Source organism: Saccopteryx leptura, chromosome 3, assembly GCF_036850995.1.
Source record: "Saccopteryx leptura isolate mSacLep1 chromosome 3, mSacLep1_pri_phased_curated, whole genome shotgun sequence".
Lineage (NCBI taxonomy): Eukaryota > Metazoa > Chordata > Mammalia > Chiroptera > Emballonuridae > Saccopteryx > Saccopteryx leptura.
In genome coordinates, this window is record NC_089505.1 from 342,088,625 (window position 1) to 342,112,800 (window position 24,176).

At 35.0% G+C, this 24,176-nt stretch overlaps 1 non-coding gene across 1 annotated transcript; it reads left to right on the forward strand.

Moving 5' to 3' along the window:
• Window positions 1–1,723: 1,723 nt before the first annotated feature.
• On the forward strand, window positions 1,724–1,799 carry TRNAV-GAC (transfer RNA valine (anticodon GAC)). Its single transcript has one exon. It is a non-coding gene; the product is annotated as a tRNA-Val (tRNA).
• The last annotated feature ends 22,377 nt before the right edge of the window (window positions 1,800–24,176 follow it).

Consider the following 24,176-nt stretch of genomic DNA (forward strand, 5'->3'; position numbering starts at 1 on the left):
TGCTTCAATAATGCCATACATTTGTGAAGCTGAGTTTTTAGTGATTGCTGTGATCAAAAGCAAATGACATACAAATACCAGTAGGTAACAGAAAATGAGGGCTCGATCTGACTCAGAAGTTTGAGAAGTGGTACAGTGCCTAACAGGTGCTGTTAGCATATGAATACTTATTAAGTTGTTTAGATTCAACTATTTAAAAAATGGGGCTGGCAGATATTTCTTTTGACTTGTGTTGTCTGAAAAGAATTTCTAGGATACCAAAGTTTTGAATCAACTGAGAAGTTGGGGGCCCTCTGCCTCAGGCTATAAACCCAGTATGCCATGGTGCTGGACATTTAGTCAGTGTGTGCTGATGAGTGGATAAAGTAATGCATGGCTGACAGAGATGACAGCAATGAGAGAAAAAGATAATTGAATAATAAAATGATGCCTAATAATATTGGCCTTCAGGTCTTAAAAATATGTTAGAAAAATTTGAGATGTTATGAATTCCCTCTTAAAAATTATCTATCTCAAAGATTCACCATACATAGTTTTAAACTGATATTTATTTTTATAAATAATCATTTTTATTACTTTATTTACCTCTGGGTACATTATAGAAAACATGTGTTTCTCCTTTGTTATAAGCAAATTATTGCTTTCTCTTCTTTGCCTCATTCTTAACCAATGAATTCATTTTTCTTTGCCATGTGTATATCTTTAATAGTAGAAACCTATTTAAAATATTTTATTCCTAACATAATACATGCACATAATGAAAAAATTAAACAGAACCAGGACATAAGACATTAAAAGTGTTGCTAACTCTCTCTACCTACCATCAGTCATTCCAGTCCACACAGGCAGACACTGTGAATACCATGCTGTATAACCTTCTAACCCATTTCAATGCATATCAAAACCTAAGGAAAAGAATTTTCAAACATTGTATAATGATATACATATAAGTCTATAACTTCCTTTTTTATACTTAACATCTTGGGCTTCATATTTCAGTATTTATAAGATTTTTCTCTTTCTAAATTACTTCTAGTTTTACCAACATTTTTCATTGTTTAACCTATTCAGTCTAAGCCAGAAGCCTTTGTAAAGGTTTCCAACTTAGAATGAATAGTGTTAGAAAGACAAAAAGCTGTGCATGGCGTTTTCTCAACAATGTAACAATGTCATTAGTGATTTAACTTTTGCAGAAAGCTTTTTTAAAATATATTGTGCCACTAACTCTTCAGAAGAATTATTTGAAATAACATTTTTTAAATCTTCCCTTTTAAATTTGAGCCCTTCGTATGGGAGCAAATTTAGGCATGAGAGAATAAATTATTTGTTCAGAATCACACATATGCTAGGTCATTGAGTTGAAATTCAAACTCTGGTCACACTGATGTTTGAGAAAAATAGGTATTTAAGTTCAGCTATATTATGTACATATAATTGATACTTTCTTTGACTTCAGACATTTTTCAACCAAATATTATGCTACCTTAAAATTAGTGTATTTTATTTTATTGAACATCCTTATATATTTATAAATTATTCTCTCCTTAAATATTCTTTTAGAAGGCTTATTAACAAAATATATATTGTTTTAGAGAAACTTTAACCATCAGAGTATAGATGCCTGTCTTTTGATGAAAGTCAATGAATAAATAAGATATGAAATACTAAAATTTTCTTCACAGAAGGACTATTTGCATCAATAAGTGTTAAAAAACATTTTTGGGCCCTGGCCGGTTGGCTCAGTGGTAGAGCGTCGGCCTGACGTGTAGAAGTCCCGGGTTCGATTCCCGGCCAGGGCACACAGGAGAAGCGCCCATCTGCTTCTCCACTGCTCCCCCTCTCCTTCCTCTCTGTCTCTCTCTTCCCCTCCCGCAGCCAAGGCTCCATTGGAGCAAAGATGGCCCGGGCGCTGGGGATGGCTGCTTGGCCTCTGCCCCAGGTGCTAGAGTGGCTCTGGTCGTGGCAGAGCGACGCCCCGGAGGGGCAGAGCATCGCCCCCTGGTGGGCAGAGCGTCGCCCCCTGGTGGGCGTGCCGGGTGGATCCCAGTCGGGTGCATGCGGGAGTCTGTCTGACTGTCTCTCCCCTTTTTTTTCTACCTTCAGAAAAAAAACAAAAAACAAAAAAAACATTTTTGGTCTGAGACGTATGGATTAGATAACTGTTTCTGCTTTTTGTCTGGTTGACTTTAGAAAACTTATATAACCATTCCAGGCCTCAATTATACATCTACATAATAGAAATATTAATGTACTAAGCTCATATTGCTGTTAGACTTAATAAGATATCCCATGTGATTAGTTAAGTGTCTGCACATAGATGACATGCAATGTTGTTGCTGTCATTGTTATCATAATTATTATTGTTGAGGCTGCTGATATTTTATAGGTAATATTTCAGAAACAAATCTTTCATAATACTAGGTATCCCTATAAATATTGACTGTCCTTCCTGTGTTACCGAAACTACCATTATACACCCTTCAAGTTATTTTTTATTCCTTTACAATGTGTGTAATTTGTTGTGTTTTTTTTTTTTTTTATTTATTCATTTTTAGGGAGAGAGAAAAGAAGAGAAAAAGAGGAATGTTGATTTGTTGTTCTACCTGTGTATACTTTCATTGGTTGACTGTTGTATGTGTCCTTATCTAGGATCAAACCCCCAACCTTGGCATGTGGGGACAATGCTCTAACCAACTGAGCTACCAGGCCAGGGCCAGAATGTGTGTATTAATTGTTACAATCATGACATAATAAAGCTTAAAGAGACCTCAGAGATCATTAAGTTATGCAGGTAAAGACAGTTAAGCCTGACTAGGTGGTGGTGCAGTGGATAGAGCGTCGGACTGGGATGCAGAGGACCCAGGTTCTAAACCCTGAGGTCACCAGCTAGAGTGCGGTTCATCTGGTTTGAGCAAGGCTCACCAACTTGAGCCCAAGGTCGCTGGCATGAGCAGGGGTTAGTTGGTCTGCTGTAGAGCCCCGGTCAAGGTACATATGAGAGAGCAGTCAATGAACAACTAAAGTGCCACAACGAAGAATTGATGCTTCTCATCTCTCTCCCTTCCTGTCTGTCTGTCTGTATGTATCCCTCTCTCTGTCAAAAAAAAAAAAAGGACATTTAAGACCAGATCTGTTAAGAAATTTTCCAAAGTCACATAGATTTTTGGCACCGAAATAAGTACATATGTAATTTCTGGTGTCTATTCTTTTCCTTTAGAGTTAATTTATTTTTTTTAATCATTGTGAATCTTTAAAATATTTAAAGTAAGTTTTAAAATTGTAAGCCAAATTTGAATTCTTTTGCATTGGTGGTGATTGAAAAGTATCTCCCTTGATTTCATTGAAACAAATCGATACCAGTTCAGAAATGTATGAACTTTTGTCCTCTGTTATGCAAGTTCAGTTCCTTTCAAGGAAGGATGCCCAGACTGCAACTCTGGTCATTTTGTGCCAAATTCTTTAGTTCAGTAAGGGAAAGTTTAGTTTATTTTGCATTGGTCATCTATTTTGTCTTTGTGATATTAGAGGTATCTAAAACTTCATACAGTAACTAGGTCAAAGTAAAAACATTGCCATGCTGATATGTAAACTGTGCTGTGATTTTGTAATTGACTAAAATTGTTATCTTACTACCATAATGGTAATTCAAGAAACTTAGACATTAGAATAAGGAAATGAAAATAAATAAAACAAAATGAAATATGGAAATGAATTATTTGTAAGCAACATTCGATAGTTGTTCCAACTTCATACTTCAAAACATTGGTTCTTTGCCAGTACACAGTCAACCATAGAATAAAGTCACACACAAAAAGCAATTCTTGATTTGCCTAGTGGCTGCCTTAAAACAAGCTGGCTTCTATCTTTAATTCAACAGAGAGAATTTTAAACTCAAGGTGGTTTGACAGCTCCCTATCGGCAACTGAGAAAAATAATTTTTAAATGTTATTTTCAAGCTGGTTGCTTGTAACTTGGGTTATTTTTTACATAGGTGTATGGAGAACAAATCTTGGTCCAGCAAACTTCAGAAAAAGCCTTGTACTCCACAGATACCTCTAATATTGATCTTATATCAATGTGTGCATTGTGAGTCACATTGTTCCTATGGCAAATATATTTACTTTTGAAAAGGTACATCTCTATTAATTCAGAATTTCCTAATGTGTACTTATCTCCTGTTGGAAAGTTGAGACCATAAGTATCTAAGATATTGCTTCTTAAATTTAAATATATGGACATTTTGTCTTTTATATTTTAATTATAAGAATAAAATTCAAAGGGCTTTATTTTTTGAGTATATTATCACTCTAACTTGTATTTCCTATAGGTAAAAGAATCATAAATATTGCTCACATTTTTACTAGGTAAAGTAGATTACAATGGAAGCAATGAAGGGCATATAATGTGAAAATTATTTCTTAAATGTTTGTAGAAGAGATAAGAGAATGAAGAATATGGAAGGAAAGGTTACGATCAATTTCATTTTTTCACACCATAATATAACTGCACTAGGACCTTCTCTGAGACTATACCTTGAAAGTGAAGCAGAAGTGTGAAGTTATCAAATGAAGTTTTTAGAGAAAAAGTTATTGATCCTGGAGAGTAGTAGTATTTGGAGCCACTTAATTACAGTACTTACCCTTATATGTGTCAGACAGGAGTTCCTGCATCTACCATCCACTATATTACTGATAATACCTCTGCAACTACTTCTTTCTTTATTTGACCCCATGGTCATGTTCAGCTGAGGCAGAAACTAGCAGGGAGAAAGATTTTTTTTTTTTTACTAAGGCAAATAATATTGGCATTAGAGAAGGCCTCTTAAAAATTATTCTGATTATAATGATAGCCAAAATGTCTGATTTCTATCATGCCTTCCCATTGAATAGTCACAAAAAATAAGATGCAAAGTTTTAAGAATTATAGAAAATAGGAGTAATTATCAGTTATTTGTTAGACCTAGGAAGAATTTCTACTTGCCAAAGAACATGGCCCATGAGGTAGGACAATCATAAGAGAGTACCATTTCCCACTTCCTTCTTCTACCTTTTTTACACAAAATGCATATTCCTGGAGTTTTTGTAGTGGAGAAAGGAGAATTGGCCTCCTTTGGGGGCAGATTTATAAGGAGAGAAGGGCCATATTCGTTTCGTATCTCCTGTCCTCACCTCACTAATAAAAAAAGTCTTTCTACTTCAACCTGTCACCAAAAGACACAAGAGGCCATCTTGGCTGGGAAAAAAACAGTGATTCATTTTGTATTTCTAAGGTTAGCATTGAAGGAGTAGGCAGGATAAAGAAACAAAGACATAAGGACCATGAAGTTAGTTGCTCAGTGGGTTGTAATTTTACCTTTTTAGCAAAGAAAGAAAGACTCCCAAATAATTGTATGCAGGAACAAATACTGCTCTTATTAGTAAGAATCAGGAAGGGGGTGCTAAAAGATTTCCCTTTAATATATATGTACTAAATATAATAAGGTATAACCAATACTTGGCTCTAGTTAAGCTCTTTGAAGGAGTCTAACACTTATCGGAGAGCCTTTAAAGACAAGTAATATTGGCAGTACTGGATAGACCCCAATATTTCCAATAATGAATAACAAGTAAAAAAAAATAGCCTACAGCCATATTTGGAAACTCATAATTATTTCTAGCAATTTAGGTGCAGAGGAAAAATAATTTTTGAAAATAATTTTTCTCATAAAATCATAAATGAACAGAAACTCCATAAATTAACTACTCTTGATTATTAATAAATTTACAAATATAGAGTTTATGAAATAATACATAAAAATATGGTAGGAAATAAAAGAAAAAATCAGCTTAGAGGAAGTAAAAGGGCAAGAAACAGCATTTATAAATCAAGAAACGTCCTCAAGAGATCTACAGGTGTAGTAGCATTTCTAATAGGAGCATTGGAAGCAGCAAGGAGAATAGCTGGCATCACAGAAAACTGGATCACACCTATTAAGGAAAACAAAAGTTGAGAACACATGCATAATGCAATAGAAAATGACATGAAGACAAAAATGAAGGAAGAGGATCTTTTATCATATACAGAACAAGTTAAATTCTATATACATTTAATAATATATTTACATGTCATTCAAGATATACATACTCATATGTATTTATATATTCACATATAGATATGATGTAGTCATATTTAGATTAGATAACATTGTTTGAAAAAAGTGAATAAATTTGAATAGATAAGAAAATTTGTTCAAATTAGGTATGAACAAGAAAGCTGTGCAATACTGCAGGAAATGCTTAAAATCTAAAATCTTACATTGATATTTCTTTTTTATTTTAATATTTATTTATTTATTTATTTATTTATTTATTTATTTATTTATTTATTTATGACAGAGACAGAGAGAGGAACAGATAGGGACAGATAGACAGGAAGGAAGATGAGAAGCATCAACTCTTCATTGTGGCACCTTAGTTCATTGATTGCTTTCTCATATGTGCCTGGACCGGGGGGATTCAGCAGACTGAGTGACCCCTTGCTCAAGCCAGTGATCTTGGGCTCAAGCTGGTGAGCTGTACTCAAACCAGATAAGCCCATGCTCAAGCTGGTGACCTCAGGGTTTCGAGCCTGGGTCCTCTGGGTCCCAGTTCCATGCTCTATCCACTGCTCCACCACCTGGTCAGGCACGCTCAGATTTCTTTATATATCTTTTTTTACTATTGTTCCCATTTGAGAAAAAGCAATCTAGAAATTATTTGCCATTTATTAGGAATATGATTTACGTTATGAAAATAACATGAAGTACCATTAGAAGTCTTATAGTCAGAAAAAAAGCTCAGAACTATCAAAAATGAGGGGGAAGTGATTGTATTAATCAAATTAAACTTACACATTATATATATAATTTTTAAAGATTCTGCACCTTATAAACCATTTCTGATTAATCAAAGATTGCTGGTTAGAAGGTCTTCTACTGCACATTATTTAGGAGTCTTAGCACCAAAATATTTTAGTGACTATTCAAAGATAGTGACTATGATTTGTTTTCTTTCTTCAAACATTTATTTTCTAATTTCTCTGTAGTAAATATGAATTACTTTGATCACAGTTTAATATTATTTGAAACAAGAAAGGACCTCACCAACCTCTCCCTTCCAAAGAGTATTGGGCTTTTAGCCCAAATATGGGTTCATTGGCCCTGTCACTTAAATGTGAAGTGAGCTTGAGGTGCTTGCCTCCATAGCTTTGGCTCACCACTGGAGTTTGTGAAGGCTTGATGGACTGAATGCACAGCCATCTAATCTGTGTTCTGATGAGCACAGCTAAAGATGGGACAAGTCATCCTAAATTTTTCCAAGTCTAGCAACACACAAAACTCATGATAAAAATAAGCATGCATTACAGTGAGTCAATGCAAGTGATGCCTTATCCCATCCATGTTCAGAACCAAGGTGTGAATGATTATCTTTGTGAAGGATTGACACTATATTCAGTGGGTGCATTCAGACTCTGCCCAGCACTCCAGGTGTGCTTTGTTGGCAGCTTATTACAAGCAGGTCACACACTAACTTAATCATATATATCGAGTGTTTGTCACTCAGCACGTGTCCACCCATTCTCTGCCTAGCATATGTAGTAAATCAGTAAAGTTTTCATTTAGAATATTGTGGGACAGGTGCATGTGAAAACAATAAATTTGATTTACATAATAAAGTACATGACAGTGAGTCCTATGTCTATTTTCTGTATAACTTCTCAGGACTAAACACAACATGAAACATGTTGGAATAAAAGGCTTGTTAACGTGCTGGAGAAGTGTCTTCCATTTTGCATGAATGCTTTATGTCCATAGTGTAATATTAAGTGATGTCATATTCTTTCAAATAATATTTATATTCCCAACCCAATTCCCTAATTTGCTTTATTTTGCTAATGTCTTATTTTTCTCCCTGAAGTCCATAATATTAAAAAAGAAATACTTATTCCTTGAGAGGATATTGAACTTTTGCACAGGATCATACATAAAGAAGTTTGATTTAAATAATCACAGGACTTAAATTGCATCTGTCAAGGAGTTGTACATTTTTGGCAGTTATAGGCTGCCTTTGTTCCTTTTAATGATGAAGATTTGACTGTTGGATTTTTTCTTCTTAGTAAAATGAATGGTGCATCTTTCTTTAATTGTGGTCCTCGTCAACCATTTGGCCCAGTAATGGTATGCAAATTAAACTCTTTAAAAATTAATGCTAACATTTATTAAATAATGCATCATACAAAAAGTTAATTTTAAATTCCAAGTTGGTCTCTCTCTCTGCTCATGAGAAAGTATTTATTGTACCATCTTTTAAAAACATCTTTATAGCCTTTCTAAATACCTTCAATGTTTTCCCAGTATTTTGAAAAATTGTCATAATGGAGACTGTTCATAAATATTATTTTTATATTTTTCAATTTTGATTTGTTTAAACTTTCAGATATTTTATTTATATTACTCCTCTGATTTTCTAAACTTAAAAGAGTTTATTGATGTTTCTTTACCAATATTTTAAAAAATCTAATTAAGGGGTATATATACTTAAATTCAACAAGCTTATATTTACTTTTGATTGTTCAATCAGAATGCATATCACACTAGTTTTGTACTTATGTAATATCCCACCCAGAAGCAGTGAGCACAGGTATTCAGCCTTGTACATTAGTGATTTTGTAAATTTAGTTTGGAAATTTTAGATGCAACTGCAACCATGATAAGTATTCTTGGTGAAAAATGATCCTTTTTGGAGACAGTTGGGGACAGTGTTAAGAATGGGGGTGCTAGAGCGTGACTGCTGTTGTTTCAATGACAGCCATGCCAGCTATTAGCTTTGGAGTCTCAGAGAAACTTATCAACCTCTCCAAAGCTCAGATTCTGCATCTGTGAAAACATGAGCAGTAATAGAACTTAACTCAAAGGATTGTTATGAAGTTTAAAAAATAATAATAAATTAAAAATACTGATCCATAGTAGGCCCACATTAACTAGTAATGCATTAGTACTAACTTGAACATTTTCTCATTGAGAGAACTAGCTATACTACTTAAGTGAATCTTCAAAGGATTTGATAATTATCTAAATTTGACTTGCTAATGTAAGGTCTAGATTCAAGTATCTCTTTACTTTGTGTTGTCTACAGAAATGGAATTTGGAAAAGAATGTAAAATTCTTCATTACAGCTGTTTCTTCAATCCAATGTGGATTACTAAAAACAAAGAGAGTTTTCCCAAGTATGTCTTTATTTCAATAAACATGCATTTAACACCTACTATGTGCAAGCCTTTGAGATAACATTAGGGAGGAAACATAGTAAGCAGAAACATAGTCCTTATCCTCAAAGAGTTATCCTATAGTTAGTAATAGAGGTCTTAAACTAACAAATGTCAATCATAAAAATTTTTTTAAGATTTTTCAAGAATTAATAATAATGAAAAAATCATCATAGCCTATATGATCAAATACCTAAAGGATGATAGAAATAATAAGTTTATTTTATATTTGCTTGTTTAATTATAACCTTCTTATGTCACAAAGTATGTAAAGATTTCATGCTCAGCATTTAGAGGCAAGTAAAATCTCTATAGTTGGGTTGGTATATGAAGGCTTCATGAAAACAGTTGTCTTTGGGAAGATCTTGAAGATTGAGTTACAACAGCCTTAATCTCTTAGACTGTTTCTCAAGTGTTAACAAGATATTTACAGAATGAAATTGGAAGTGGGTATAATTTAAGGGCTCAACAATTGAACTAATAATGCTCAATTACTATTTTGATTCATCCTGCAGTAAGCTTACTGAGCTTTCATTAAGAAATAGGTGGCCCTGGCCGGGGTGTCTCAGTGGATAAAGTGTCGTGCATGTGCACTGAGGTTGTGGGTTCAATTCTTGGTCAGGACACATACAAGAAGTAATCAGTAAATATGCAACTAAATGGAACAACTAAGTGGAACAATGAGTTGATGTTTCCCTCTCTTTCTCTTCCCTCTTTCCTTCTTCTTCTTCTTCTTCTTCTTCTTCTTCTTCTTATTCTTATTCTTATTCTTATTCTTATTCTTATTCTTATTCTTATTCTTCTCTCTCTCTCTGAATTCTTTTTAATTAAAAATAAATTATAAACCAGGTAGAATTAGCAGTAGATCAAAAGCTTGATCATTTCAATAGTTCTATAAGCGAATATCTGGGAAAAGCCCAAGTGTCCATCAGTGGACGAGTGGATTAAAAAGCAGTGGTATATATATATAAATTAAATGGAATACTATGGGTCTATGAAAAAGAAGGAAATATTATCTTTTGCAACAATATGGAGGGACCTGGAAACTATTATGTTCAGTGAAATAAGACAGGCAGAGAAAGAAAAATATCATATGACCTCACTCATTTGAGGAATCCAAGGAATAATGAAACTGAGGAACAAAATTGAGACAGAGGTGGGATCAAAGGGACCAGAGGAAAAGAGGACAGAGGGAAAGGGGATAATAGGATGGGATAAATCTGAAGGGAAGGGGGGAGGGCGCTGTAGGGAAGGGGACAAGGGAGATGTTGAGGGGAATATGGGGGAGGGAGGATGCATTTGGGGTGACCCTAGAATCTATGTAAACACAATTAATTAAATAAGTAAATATAAAAAAGTAGTTCTATGTGTTCTGAGGACTGAGTTAGTATCTGCCCCCGCCCCAAATGACTATGATGCATGCAGTGATAAGGTTAAGCCAGAGTTGTGATGGACGATGGGAGTGGATGAGAGTGTATGCATCAGGGAAGACTTCAGACAGGAGCCAGGGCTTTTCATTCCCTACATTCTTGAGTGGAAGCCAAGTTAAAGTTTTAATTTTGAGTTAATTCATAGTGCTTCACAACGTTTTCCTTTCCACTGAATCTAAAGCTGTGATCAGTGAGTAATAGTTAAGATCTGTATCAATCATCCAGGAATCTGGAACAATTACTCTTCTTGATTGACACTTTAGTTTCATTAAAGTTTGTTTTATAAATGACTTCAGGGTTTTGATAGTTGGTAGATATTCTAAATCACAAATAAAAACTGTTGCCAAATAATAATTGATCTAAGCAAAAGCTACTTCCTACTACATTTAAGAAAGATTTTTTTTAAAATGTTCATATATTTCTTTATTTATTCAATCATTTATATACTGTACATGCTAGGATCGGTATAAAATTTTTTGGCTGATTTAGGTATGAACAAGCACACTTCATTACTTCATGGATTCTTAAAGACCAGTATTTTGTATTTTGTTGTCTTACAGATTGCCCAAATCCAATAGTTGGTAAGAATAATTATCTTATAGGCAGGGATATTGACCGTCGCAGTATAGTTTTGGATGCAGAGACAGACTATAGTGAGAGATACTTTCAAGTAATATCCAGCTCATTAAATATGGGATCAAGGCCCTGGCCGGTTGGCTCAGCGGTAGAGCGTTGGCCTGGCATGCGGGGGACCCGGGTTCGATTCCCGGCCAGGGCACATAGGAGAAGTGCCCATTTGCTTCTCCACCCCCTCCTCCTTCCTCTCTGTCTCTCTCTTCCTCTCCCGCAGCCAAGGCTCCATTGGAGCAAAGATGGCCCGGGCGCTGGGGATGGTTCCTTGGCCTCTGCCCCAGGCGCTAGAGTGGCTCTGGTCGCGGCAGAGCGATGCCCCGGAGGGGCAGAGCATCGCCCCCTGGTGGGCAGAGCGTCACCCCTGGTGGGCATGCCGGGTGGATTCCGATCGGGCGCATGCAGGAGTCTGTCTGACTGTCTCTCCCCGTTTCCAGCTTCAGAAAAAAAAAAATATGGGATCAATTCAATTGAAAAACTATAACAAAATAAACAAACTATAAGACCTTAATCTTAAGGACAGCGCAGTCTAAATTCAAAAGATAAATAGGACAAAATAAAAGTCACTATAATTTTAGTGATGATTAAGAAATTGGGGGAGTTCTGAGAATGCTATATTATTGCTATTCCCACTAACAATGACTGCCCAGTGGTTTACACTTCAGGCATCTATCTTCTTCACAACACATGCATAAGCACGCACAAGCATCACTATATTCAAAGGAGGAAATTGAAGCTGAGAAATGTGGGGTGACTCGCCTTCCATCGTGAAGTAGTTGATGAGTGATAGGACCTACACTGTATTTGATCTCTACTCTGTCTGTCAGGAGTTCATCTAATACAAAAGTGATATTTCAAAATAATTAACAATGAAAGAATTGAGATTACTCAGCTTTTATGCACCGAATTTTAATCAGAATATCTGAAGTCTTTTTAAGAAGCCGGCTTTTTCCTTGTATTATCATGATCCAGGTAGCTCAGGTGCTGATGATCATGGAAGGCAAGTGTCTCAGCAACCTTTATAGAAACTACAAAAAAATGTTTTTCTCTATTTTGCTAGACTTAAAAGCACTTAATTAGATACATATACAATATGTATTATGTAAAGAAAATGTACAAATTAGTGCTAGGGGCAGCATGGCTAGTGGTTACGTAATTCCTATCATTCTTTGTATTAGTCAGGGGAGGCCTTCTGGAATAGATCCTATCTCAGAGCCTAACTGAATGATGAGAGAGAGAGAGAGACAGTGGGACTGTTTTTTCTGGCAAAGGCCGAGACTTGAAGGTGGGAGTTAGTGAAGAGCTTGGAAGAACATGTTCAAGGGAGTTGAAGGGATTAGTGAGGTAGTTGAATATAAGAGAAGTGAGTTTTGCGTCTCCTTAAAGAAATACTTTGAAGAATAAAGTTTTGTTTTTGTTCTGGATTTTAATACCTGAGTGGAAGTCTAATATAAGACCCCAAGAAACACTAGATTCATGATATAACAGGTATTTTATTACTGTAATTGGTTTAATTATAGTTAAAAACAAAGGTGGCCTGGAGATCTGGCTATGAGAGTATAAACAGGCAAAACTGTTTTCTTATTAATAAAAAGAGTCTTATCTAAATATCCCAGGAAAACAGCCTGAGTCTAGAATGAAAAGGTGATGCTTTACTTAGGAGGTACAATTCCAGGACAGTGAAAGTGATAAAAGGGTAAGAAAAATTGTTAAGAATGGGAAACAATGGAAAATGATGTGTTAACTCACTGGACACTACTTTATAATAAACCTAAATGAAATAAACACTACGTCTTGCAGAAGGGGTACACCCACTTGGCCACACAGCATGTTTCTGATCAGACTGCCTGGTGAAACTACCTCAGAACAGTCAGTGGGAGAGAAAAAGAAGATTTTTATCTGTCTGAATGTACGTATGCATCTCTCCTTATTTCTTTTTTAATTGGGCAAATTTTATCCATTGGGACACCTCATCCCCAACACAGCATCCCTTAGCTGCTTAGAGTCCAGATCCTATACCCCTCAATGTGGTATTACATTCAAATCTAGAAATGGTAAGAGAAACCAAAGATTTGGGATTTGTGGATAGTCCAATGGTAGGCACTAGACTAGACAATGGATCAGCAGAGCTGGATCACGGTTGAGTGTGTCAGAGCAAGTGGCTGAGGTCAGAGGAATCTGGGGAGGTGCAGAGTTTACACATTATTTCCTGTTTATTATATGTCAAGCACTACACTAGCACTTTGCATGCCTTATCTCTTTTGCTCTATTCCTATTCCGATTGTACAATAAAGTATGCAAACCTTAGAGAAATAGTTACTTGTCCTTAGATTTGAAACCAAGAAGGAAGATTTGAAACCATTATTAGACTTCTTTCCTTTACCTTTACCTTCCCCTCTCCCTCCATTCTTCCTCCTGTCCTTCCTCCCTCCATCCCTTCCTCACTCCACTTTCTTCATTCCTCCTCTCTTTGTGCTCCCTTGCTTTCTCTGTCTCACTCCCTGTCCCCCTCCCATTTTACCTCTCTTCTTTCTTTTCTTCATCCCTTTTCACTCCATTTCCCTCCTTCCCTTTTTCAGTAAATAATTTTAACTATTTACTATACTCTAGGAACTGGTCTAGTCAATGAGAATACACAACCAACATGTTCTCTTGCCTTTTAAAATCAAGTTGGAAGCAGAAAGGAGAACATAAAATGGAAAAGTAAAAAAAGAGCCAAAATATTTTTACCTGGTGATTTGTGTTATAATAATACATGAGACAAGATAAGTAAGAATGATTGCAAAGGTATAAAGGGTGGAGCAAAGGAAAATGCTTTTCTTAATAGTAATGTCCTTTCTATAAGGAGGGGACATCTGACCTCAATTCTGTCTGATGGCAAACAGCAAAGAGACAGGTCACTCTGACTACTAATGAAGACTGGGCTGTTAAAGAGGCTACTTGGGTGGCTACAGAGTTATTTTTGGGCAAAGGTGATGATGTTTTGAACTAGTTCAGCAGCACGGAGATGAGAGATATGGGTAGATGTAGTATGGAGTTGGGAAACGGGCCAAATAGAGGTTTCAATGATGATATTTAGGTTGTTGATATAAGGAATCAGATAAATGGTTGTTTCACTTATTGAGATGAGAAAGATGAGGGGAAGTATAGGAGGTAAAAAAAATCTGTGCTTTATTGTGTTAAATTTGATGTGTCTATGAACCATGTAAATGGCAGTGTGAGGAAACTGTTGAATATAAAAGCCTGGAGTTAGGAGACACGTGAACATGAAATAAAAATGTGCAAGTCATTGGTATAGAAATGATATTGAAAGCCATAATTTATTTAAACATAATGCTTTTAACAAACAACAGATATAATAAAATGTTATTCCTGAGATTTTTCTATTTTCTTTTCTTTTTTATTTACTCTGACTATAGTTTCATTCCTAAGTATAATAAAAACTATAATAAAAACCACTTGTACATCCTAGCCGTTAAAGCTTTAGGACACTTTGTTTTGATGTATGGCCCTAAAATATGACTTATTTTCCAATTTGGTTTTAGTATGTATTCTATAAAATCCCCTTTTGGTTTTAGTATTTAGTCTATAAATGTATGGATTTCATTTTTCCTTAAATTTTTAAGCCTGATGTTTCTCTCTAGTAAATTTGAAAAGAAAAATATCAATGAAAGCTTCTAACATACTCATGTGTGGTCTCCCAGAAATTTTCTTTATTTTTTAACCCATAAAATATACAAATACAATTTCCAAGCAACAGAATACTAATAAAAACACTTGAAAAATAGTCATCATATTTGTATCTTTTTTCCCTGAATAGACACTTTTTCAAAGAGGACACAGGGATAATCAGTAGACATATAAAAAGATGCTTAATGTCGCCACTAATCAGGTAAATGCAAATTTAAACCACAATTCAATATCACTGCACACCTATCAGAGTTGCTATCATCAATAAATCAACAAACAACAAGTGTTGGGGAGGATGTGGAGAAAAGTCACCTCACGCACTCTAGATGGGAATGCCGATTGGTGCAGCCACTGTGGGAAACAGTATGGAGGTTTCTCAAAAAATTAAAAATGGAACTGCCTTTTGACCCAGCAATTCCACTTCTGGGAGTATATCCAAAGAAACCCAAAACACTAACTTGAAAGAATATATTCACCCCAAATGTTCATTGCAGCATTATTTACAATAGCCAAGATTTGGAAGCAGCCCAAGTACCCATCAATAGATGGGTGGATAAAAAAGCTGTGGTGTATGTACACAGTGGAATACTATTTGGGTGTAAAGAAGAAGGAAAACTTACCTTTTGCAGTGGCATGAATGGACTGAGAGAGTGTCATGCTAAGCAAAATAAGCCAGTCAGGGAAAGACAAATACCATATGATTTCACTCATATATGGAATCTAATGAACAGAATAAACAAATGAAATAGAAACAGATTTATAGGAACAGAAAACAGCTGTCAGAGGAGAGAGGGTTGGAGAATTGGGTAAAAAAGGTGAAGGAATTAAGTAAAATAAAACTCATAGACTCAGACAAGTAGTAGGGTGACCATGTTTGTATTTTAAATTATAGAAGGTGATGGTAATACAGAGGAATAAAGTAACAGCACATTCATTCCTGGAATAACTTTGTACAGTGAAAGTTACTGTCATTATAAAGTACTTTTGGAAGGTGTGTGAAATATTACAAAGACATGATGGAATCCATCTTTGGGTGCCTGGTTTTACAACAAGGCTAAAAAATTGCTAGAGATATCAAAATTTTTTCTGATTACAGTGGTCCCTCTTCTGTCTCGGGGGGTTAGGTCCCAGAACTCTCTGCAATAGGCAAAAATTCATGAAGTAGCGACCTTATATTTATTTTATTATTTATATATATTTTAAGGTTTTATAAACCTTTCCCACACTCTTATAAACCTTTCCCACACTGTTATTAACCTTTTCCACATTTATTTTGCTTATTTTACCGCAAAATAATTTAAAAATAAATATATAAAAATACCTATATACCGCAAAATCCCACAATATAGAGAAAAATCCGCGATACAAAATTAAATATATACAATTTAAACATCCACGATAGAGTGAGATGGTGAAAAGTGAACCGCGACATAGCGAGGGATGACTGTATAGACATCAATAGAGAATCTTTAACTGTCCCAGTTCTTGATTTGTCTTTTTTTTTTTTTAAGAATAAAATAATCTCTCGGGCAAGGTCTTGATATCTAATATTTTCCAAAATAAGAATGACTGATCTTTGAGTAGATGAAGCAAATGAAAAGAGACATGATTCAAGTTACTTTTTTCTACATCTCCTCATGGTTCTTAAAAACACTTTTATTTCCCAGTTTATAATTTTTCTGATGCATTCTACTTACCACTATAAGATTAGTGTTTCTAATGTATGTTAACTTTTCTGCTCAAATACCAGTAATGCATTGTTTTTCCATTGACCCATATACATTATTCCCATATGTCAATAAGGCATCAGTGTTCAAATAGTTTTGGGAATTGCTCTAAAATGTCTTTAACTCTCAAGGATTCCCCAAATTAGCATATTAAAAACCAAGAGAAATCCTGGAGCAGAATTTTTTTTAAAAAGCTTTTTAACTTTGTTTAATCCAAATGTCTCCAAAATTATTTGAACTTGAGCCCTTCTTTATCCATTGGGAATAATTCTTTGAAAAATACAAATCTAAAGGTGTTTTATTCCCTTTAAAAAATTCTCAAAAGCTCTGTTAGAACTATAAGGAAGACAGAAGATCAAAACATACATCATTTCACTTTACAAACAGAATAACTGGACTGAGATAGGGCAAGAAATTTACCAAAGTTCACACTAGCTAAAACTTTTTCAAGTTAGCAAAGAGGCAGAATTTTAATTTCAATCTCAAAACCTGTAGTTTTGTCATCACATTTTGCTTTCTTTCCAAATAAGTTATAGAAGCTAAGAAATCTCTTTTCCACATCTTATCTATTAAGTCTTCTTATTGAGAGTAGCATAGTGTATAGGAGACCATGGTTCAGGATCATTTTTATAGAATTCAGTATCAACACTAAATAGAATACTGGATGGGTAGTAGAGAGCACAACAGCCACATTTCTTGCTTTCATAAATATCATTGCCTAGTGGGGGTGGTCAGACATAAAATAGACAAATCAGCAATTAGGCAGTTACTAATTTGGACAGATGATAAGAAAGCTGAGTATTGGGTTTTATGACTGGAATACAGGGGGAAACCTACTTCGATACAGGTCTTAAGAAGATTTGTGGGAAAGGGAAAACATTTCCAGTTGTGCAAATAACCAAGAACAGAGCTTTCTAGATAGGATACTCACACAGTGTGAATACTCCAAAGGAAAGAAAGAGCTTTTCAAGAGTGGAACAATAGACCAGGTGGCTTGGAATGGTGAATTAGGGAAACCTGGTTAAAATAGTTTGGAGACGTCAACTGAGGATATATGATTTAGTTCATTGTAAACTACAGTAAAACATTGGATTGTAAGGAAGATAGGAAGCCATAGCTTCAATCAGTGAACTGGTGGCCATCTGATGGCTACTCTAAATAACTTCACAGTTACTATAGTAGATTCCAGGCAGTTGCTTCAGTGGAATTATGGAGATGGCATTTCCAACAGCTCAGAGTGCCAAGTGACTACCGGCCTGTGGAAGAACATAGAAATACTTGTTGATGGAACACATATGTAGCTGATAATAGGAAGCCTGATATGGGAGAACCCCAGGTTAGAAATGGCGCTGTCAGCATAGTGATGTGGGAGAGGAAGAGGCATGGCCAGTGGTGGTGATGAGAGAGCAGAGAGATCCTCCGGTGGTTGTTGCTATTGAACTTGGAGATGAACCTTGAACCTTTAGGCATAGCGAAGTGTCAGAGATAATGGGGCCATGCAGTTGTTAGGCCAGATCAAAAAAGCTTCTTGACCTTGACATGAATTTCATATAAGATGGTTCTGAAGGGTGCATGATGGCAAGGGTCTTTGTCACATGGCAGGTAGGGCAGGTAAACATGATGTAGCAATGGTTAGCATCATGGTGCAGGCTGGATCAAAAAGATTCAACATGAAACTGACCCTTTTGGCAACACTTTCATCCTTCAAATAAGGATTTCCCTGAGACATTCTGAGTATGCCTTTTTCCAACCTAACAATTATATTTTCTTTTCATCACAGCAACTGAATAAACTTCCTCTGCAATGTAAGCTCTATTTTCTGAGTCATTATTTTGAATTATTTTTTCCATACAGATTTCCTTCCTTCCTTCCTTTCCTCCTTCAATGTTTATTGATTGTCAACTTTGTATACACATGATTCTTGACAATGGTAACAACAGATATAATGAATAAGTTAGAAAAGATTCCTGCTCTCTTGGAGCTGACATGCTCTAGCCACATCTCACAACATTAAATTAGAATTTTCACTACAGAAGTTTGTACTATTTGAAATTTGGAATACAACCAAAATTTTATTTTATATTTACAAATGATTCCTTTGTGCTAAAATATCATTTCTATTGTGATAACTGGATATTAGTCACACAATTATTTTGTAATTAAGCAAGAGAACATTATAATTATTTATTTCAAAATCAGTGATTCAAAGAGTTATGTATAAGAATGTTTATCTTAAAATTTTAGAATAAATGAATGTGCAAAACTAGGACAAAATTTAAATAAATAATGATATGAGGCAATGTTATGCATCTGTTAAAAATCATACTTTTACAAACTCATAGATACAGGAAAAAAAAAAAACAGATGGTTGCCGGTGGAAAGAGGACTGGGACTGAGTAGAAAAGGTGAAAGGATTAAGTACAACTTTGCAGTTACCAATTGTCATGGGACCTAAACATACAGCATAGGAAATAGAGTCAACAATATGTAATAACAACGCACGATGTCAGGGTTTACTAGACTTATTGGGAAGATCACTTCATAAGTTATACCGATATCTAACCATTATGATGGACACCTGAAACTAATATATTGAATGTCAACTATAATTGAAAAATAAAAAAATAGAAATAAAAGATGAAAATCATGCTTTTAAAGAAGAAATCTTATGTAATAATTAAGATTCTAGACACTGGAGGCAGACATTTTGATCTTGAAGAGGTTATAACATATCTTTTCACATAACAGGCTATGGCTTTCTCTCCCAGCCTGTACATGTTGATCAACCTCATTGATTTCCACAATTGCTTGGCATAAATTGTATTAATATACTATAATTCATTGAACTATCATGGATGTTTGAACTGTTTCCCATAATTTCTTTATAAACAGTGCCAAAGTAGACACAAGTTTTCGTCTACACAGGCTGACATTTCAATAGGATTGGATATGAAAAGTGGGATTGCGGACTAATAGTTCTGTGCATTCATAATTTTGAGACAGGATATCAAACACCGAGGCATTTGAACTACTTTCACTCCCCACAATGATTAAGTTAATATCCCTAAGCCCTGAAATTTAGTAGTATGCTTAACATATGATCATGCTATAACATGGCCATTTGTATATGCATTAAATCTCCTTTGAAACTGTCACTTTCAGTTCTATAGTTCTTGCTTTGGCTTTCTGATGAGCATAATGGCAATATCGACCAAAAAAACAATTGCCTCGTATTAAATAATGCAGCGTAAAATGTTAGCATTGCACCTGCCCTACTAAAACACAGCAAATGCTGGTACAGTGCAGCAGTCTAGAAGTGCCAATTGTGAATCAGACTGCTTGTGTTCGTGTTCCCCCTCGGCAATTTACCAGTGTCTTGACCTCTCTGTTTCTCAGTTTACTCATTTGGTAATAGTTGTACCTGCCTCCAAGGGCTGTTATGAGATAGTCAGAGTACATAGAGTTTTGGGCACTTAGTATATTCTTAAATATTAGTAATCCATTGTATTACTACCATAAATATAATCATTTAACATTTCTCATTTCTCAAATTTTTACTATTACAAAAAGTGATGCAGAGGCATTCTATGTAAATTTTGGCAGATATTTCTGATCATTTTATTGGTTTAGAATCCTACCTTGGCCAGTTGGCTCAGTGGATAGAGCGTTGGCCCAGCATAACGGCATCCAGGGTTCGATTCCTGGGTTAAGTCCCTGATTAGGCCACACATGAGAAGCGACCATCTGTTTTTCTTCCTCTCCTTCTTCCCCTTCTCTCTCTCTCTTTCCTTCTTTCAGCCAGTGGCTCAATTGGTCTAAATGTTGGCCTTGGGTGCTGAGGATAGTTTGGTTGATTCGAGCATTGGCCCCAGACAGGGCTGCTGGGTAGATCGCCATAGGGGCGCATGCAGGGGTCTGTCTCATAGTCTCCCTTCCTCTCATTTAAGAAAATATAATAAATACAATGTGAAAATTTGAGTGAGACTTTAAAGTCTATGAAGATGGTATTTCTATACAACTTTTAAAATTGTTACTTTTTTTTATTTCAATGGCACTAATAAAGTACTCTTCTATCCTCTGTATTTTCTGTAATTTGGTAATTAGATCTAACTTAGTGATAGTACTAATATAGTACTGTTCAACTATTCAAATACATTGCATAGCATCAAAATAGGACAATCTGGCACACAAACATTTGTTATACCTTTAATGTTTTGTTTTTTTTTATTAATCTGAACTTAAAGCCTTTGTCAGGGCTTATGGCAGGGAGTATACATTTTAGTTTTTCTAAAATTAACAATGCCATATTACTTTCATTTGATTTAAATATTTCTGACAAATTATGCTTTTCTTTCTCTTCTCTTTTTATTAATTTTATAATAATGCTCTTTTAAGTAAATTCTTATTAAAATTATTACTACAGAAATTTATGCAGTGAAAACTAAAAGATTATCTTCCCTTAATGCTTTCTTCTTAAGATAAACATTGTCTAACAGTTTTGTGTATAGGCATTGGATATTGGATATTTTCCTATATACATATAGATATACAGACAGATAAACACATATATGCATATATTTTTCTAAAAATGTGGTCATATTATATATAATATTCTATAATTTGCATTTTACCTTCATGTAATATTTCATGTGTCTTATTTCAGTACATATATATTGAACTTATTTTTCAGTGGGCACATTGTATTCCATAGTGTAAATGTTTTATCAATCTGCTACTGATGAGCAAATTATTTTACTTATGAATTATATAACAATAAATATATTTGTGCAGATGTGCCTGTGTGAGTACTTCTCAAACATGGAAATTCTTTCTAAGAATGTATATACTTTAAATGTCTTTAAGCCCTGAGAAATTGTTTTTCGAAGATGTGATAATCCTTTACTCCAAGTATGAATGGGCCTTTGCTTCACACCCTTCCAACACTATATTTGTTCTTTTAAAACATTTGTTGATTTGATGAAAGAAAACAGTTACTTGTTATTGTTCAATTTGCATTTTCCTAATTTCTAGTGTGGTTGAAGACTTTTATTTGTTACACTGTGTTCATATGTCTTGTTAGAATTGTCAATTCACATCTTTTGCCTATATACATTCAAAGGTATTTTATTGTCAAGTTGGCCAAAATTTGGTTTGTGGCTACCCATCAACTTTTAGGTAAAGTTAACCTGAAAGTGTAATTAAGAATTTGGTTATTATAAGATAGCAGAGAGTTTGAATCAAGCATACTCATGGAAGACAGTGAAGGACAAATATTTTGTGTTAATGAGAACAGTGTTATGTTTTGACAACCACCCAAAGGGGAAAAAAAGAGGTTAATCTTGACCCTGGCCATTGGCTCAGTGGTAGATGTCAGCCTGGCATGTAGATGTCCTGGGTTCAATTCCTAATCAGGGCACACAGGAGAAATAACTATCTGCTTCTTTGCCCCTTCCCCTCCCACAGCCATGGCTCAATTGGTTCGAGCATATTGACTCCAAGCACTGAGAATGGCTCTATAGAACCTTGACTTCAGGTGCTAAAAATAGCTCAGTTGCAAGCATGGCCCCAGATGGGCAGAACATCAGCCCCAGATAGAGGTTGCTGGGTGGATCTCAGTTGGGATGCATGCAGGAGTTTGTCTCTCTATCTCTCTTCCTCTCACTTGGAAAACAAGAAAAAAATGGTTAATATTTTATAAAAACTCAAATGCCTACACCGGGGCACATAGAAAAATAAGTAGGATTTTTTTTCTATTATTTTACCTCACAAAGGATAGCAAACTACAAGGTGGTATTTGCAGTTAGTACCAATATTTTCCATAAGAAACTTCTGAATTTGATGCCTGTAGTCCCATGGTGATTTGCTAGAAAGTGGGAGTTGCAAAAATGTGGCATGCATGCTAATACTTCTCTAGTCTGCTCTCAGGTAGACCTCACTTAGCAAACTTGGCAGTCTTTCCTCTTGAACTTACATACAACCATCACAGTCCATTTGAACATAGTTCTCTAGGCTCATGGCTAATTGATATGCACAAGTAATAAAAAAATTGATATATAGTCCCCATCATGTGTCCAAGCTCATTGGAATTTAAGTTCCAGTAGAGCATGAATTTGTGTCTTGCTTATTATGGTTTACAATAATATCTAGAACATACCAGATGCTCAATAAATATTTGTTACATAAACGGACAACTACTACATTTAGATTAAATTTTTTAAGAACAGATTCAAATAATATTTACATTCACAACAGCATTTTAATAAAGGATTCATGGATTATTTATTCATGAAAAGTTTAACTTCCTAGTCACTACACTTGTTCTAAGATTATTTGAGGAAAATGTTTGCTTTTGATGCTAGTTGGATATTGAAGGTTTGTTGTAAGAGAATTTTTTTATATTTAAAAATAGAATTCTGTTGAATCACTATAAACAAAAGCAATTACCACAGATGCAGGGATGGGAAGTGGCTGTATTTTCAAACACCTTTGGCATCATCAGTATGATTAGCATTCTCTAGTTCCATTTCTTCTGAATTTACAATTTGACATTAGACCAAACTTGACAGCAGGTTTGACTGTGACTAAATTGAACTAGATGGTAAAACTTACGCCCTATTTTTCTAAGGTCAATGTCTTTTCTGATCTATTCATGAATGTGACGCTAGGAAATGTGCTTTCAAACTGGCTTGGGCAAAGGGCAAGCGTAGTCTCTGGTTTCTTTCTTTCTTTCTTTCTTTCTTTCTTTCTTTCTTTCTTTCTTTCTTTCTTTCTTTCTTTCTTTCTTTCTTTCCTTCCTTCTTTTACTGAAGCTTTGGTGCTGACACTGATCAGGGCAAACAGAGTTTATGGAACTTGATTTGAATTCCTTGAAAATTGTACTCAATTCAAAATTCAGTGAGGTGAAAATAATAAGAAAGAAAAGAAAATCATTTCTTCCAGAGATCAAGAAGCAGTGCAGGTATGTGACAGGGTGTCAGATTTTCCTCACCAGAAGCTCCGTTACACATGACCACTTAGTCTATAGCCTTAGCTTGATTAATTTTCCAGACTTCTTGGTTACCTTCCTCATCAATCTTATTTGAAAACTAACAATGTCTCAAACGTTCATTTTTAATCATCTCTCACTATTTTATAAAAGTTTCTAGTTTACAAAATGGAAAGTGTGTTTATTTAATTCTATTAGGTGTTTCTGTTATGATTTAAATGCGCCCCCCACAAATATCAGACTCAAGAAGGTAATGCATGCCCTTTGCTACATGGTCACATGGCTATCAAGTGGCAAAGCTCTGTTTTTGCCATTCCAAATCAAATGCACATTCCGGTAAACCACTTTTGCTTAAAATCACATAACTGTGTTTATAAAAAGAAAAAAATTGGTAAAAAGAAAAAAAGTTGGGGGTACACAATGAATACAGGA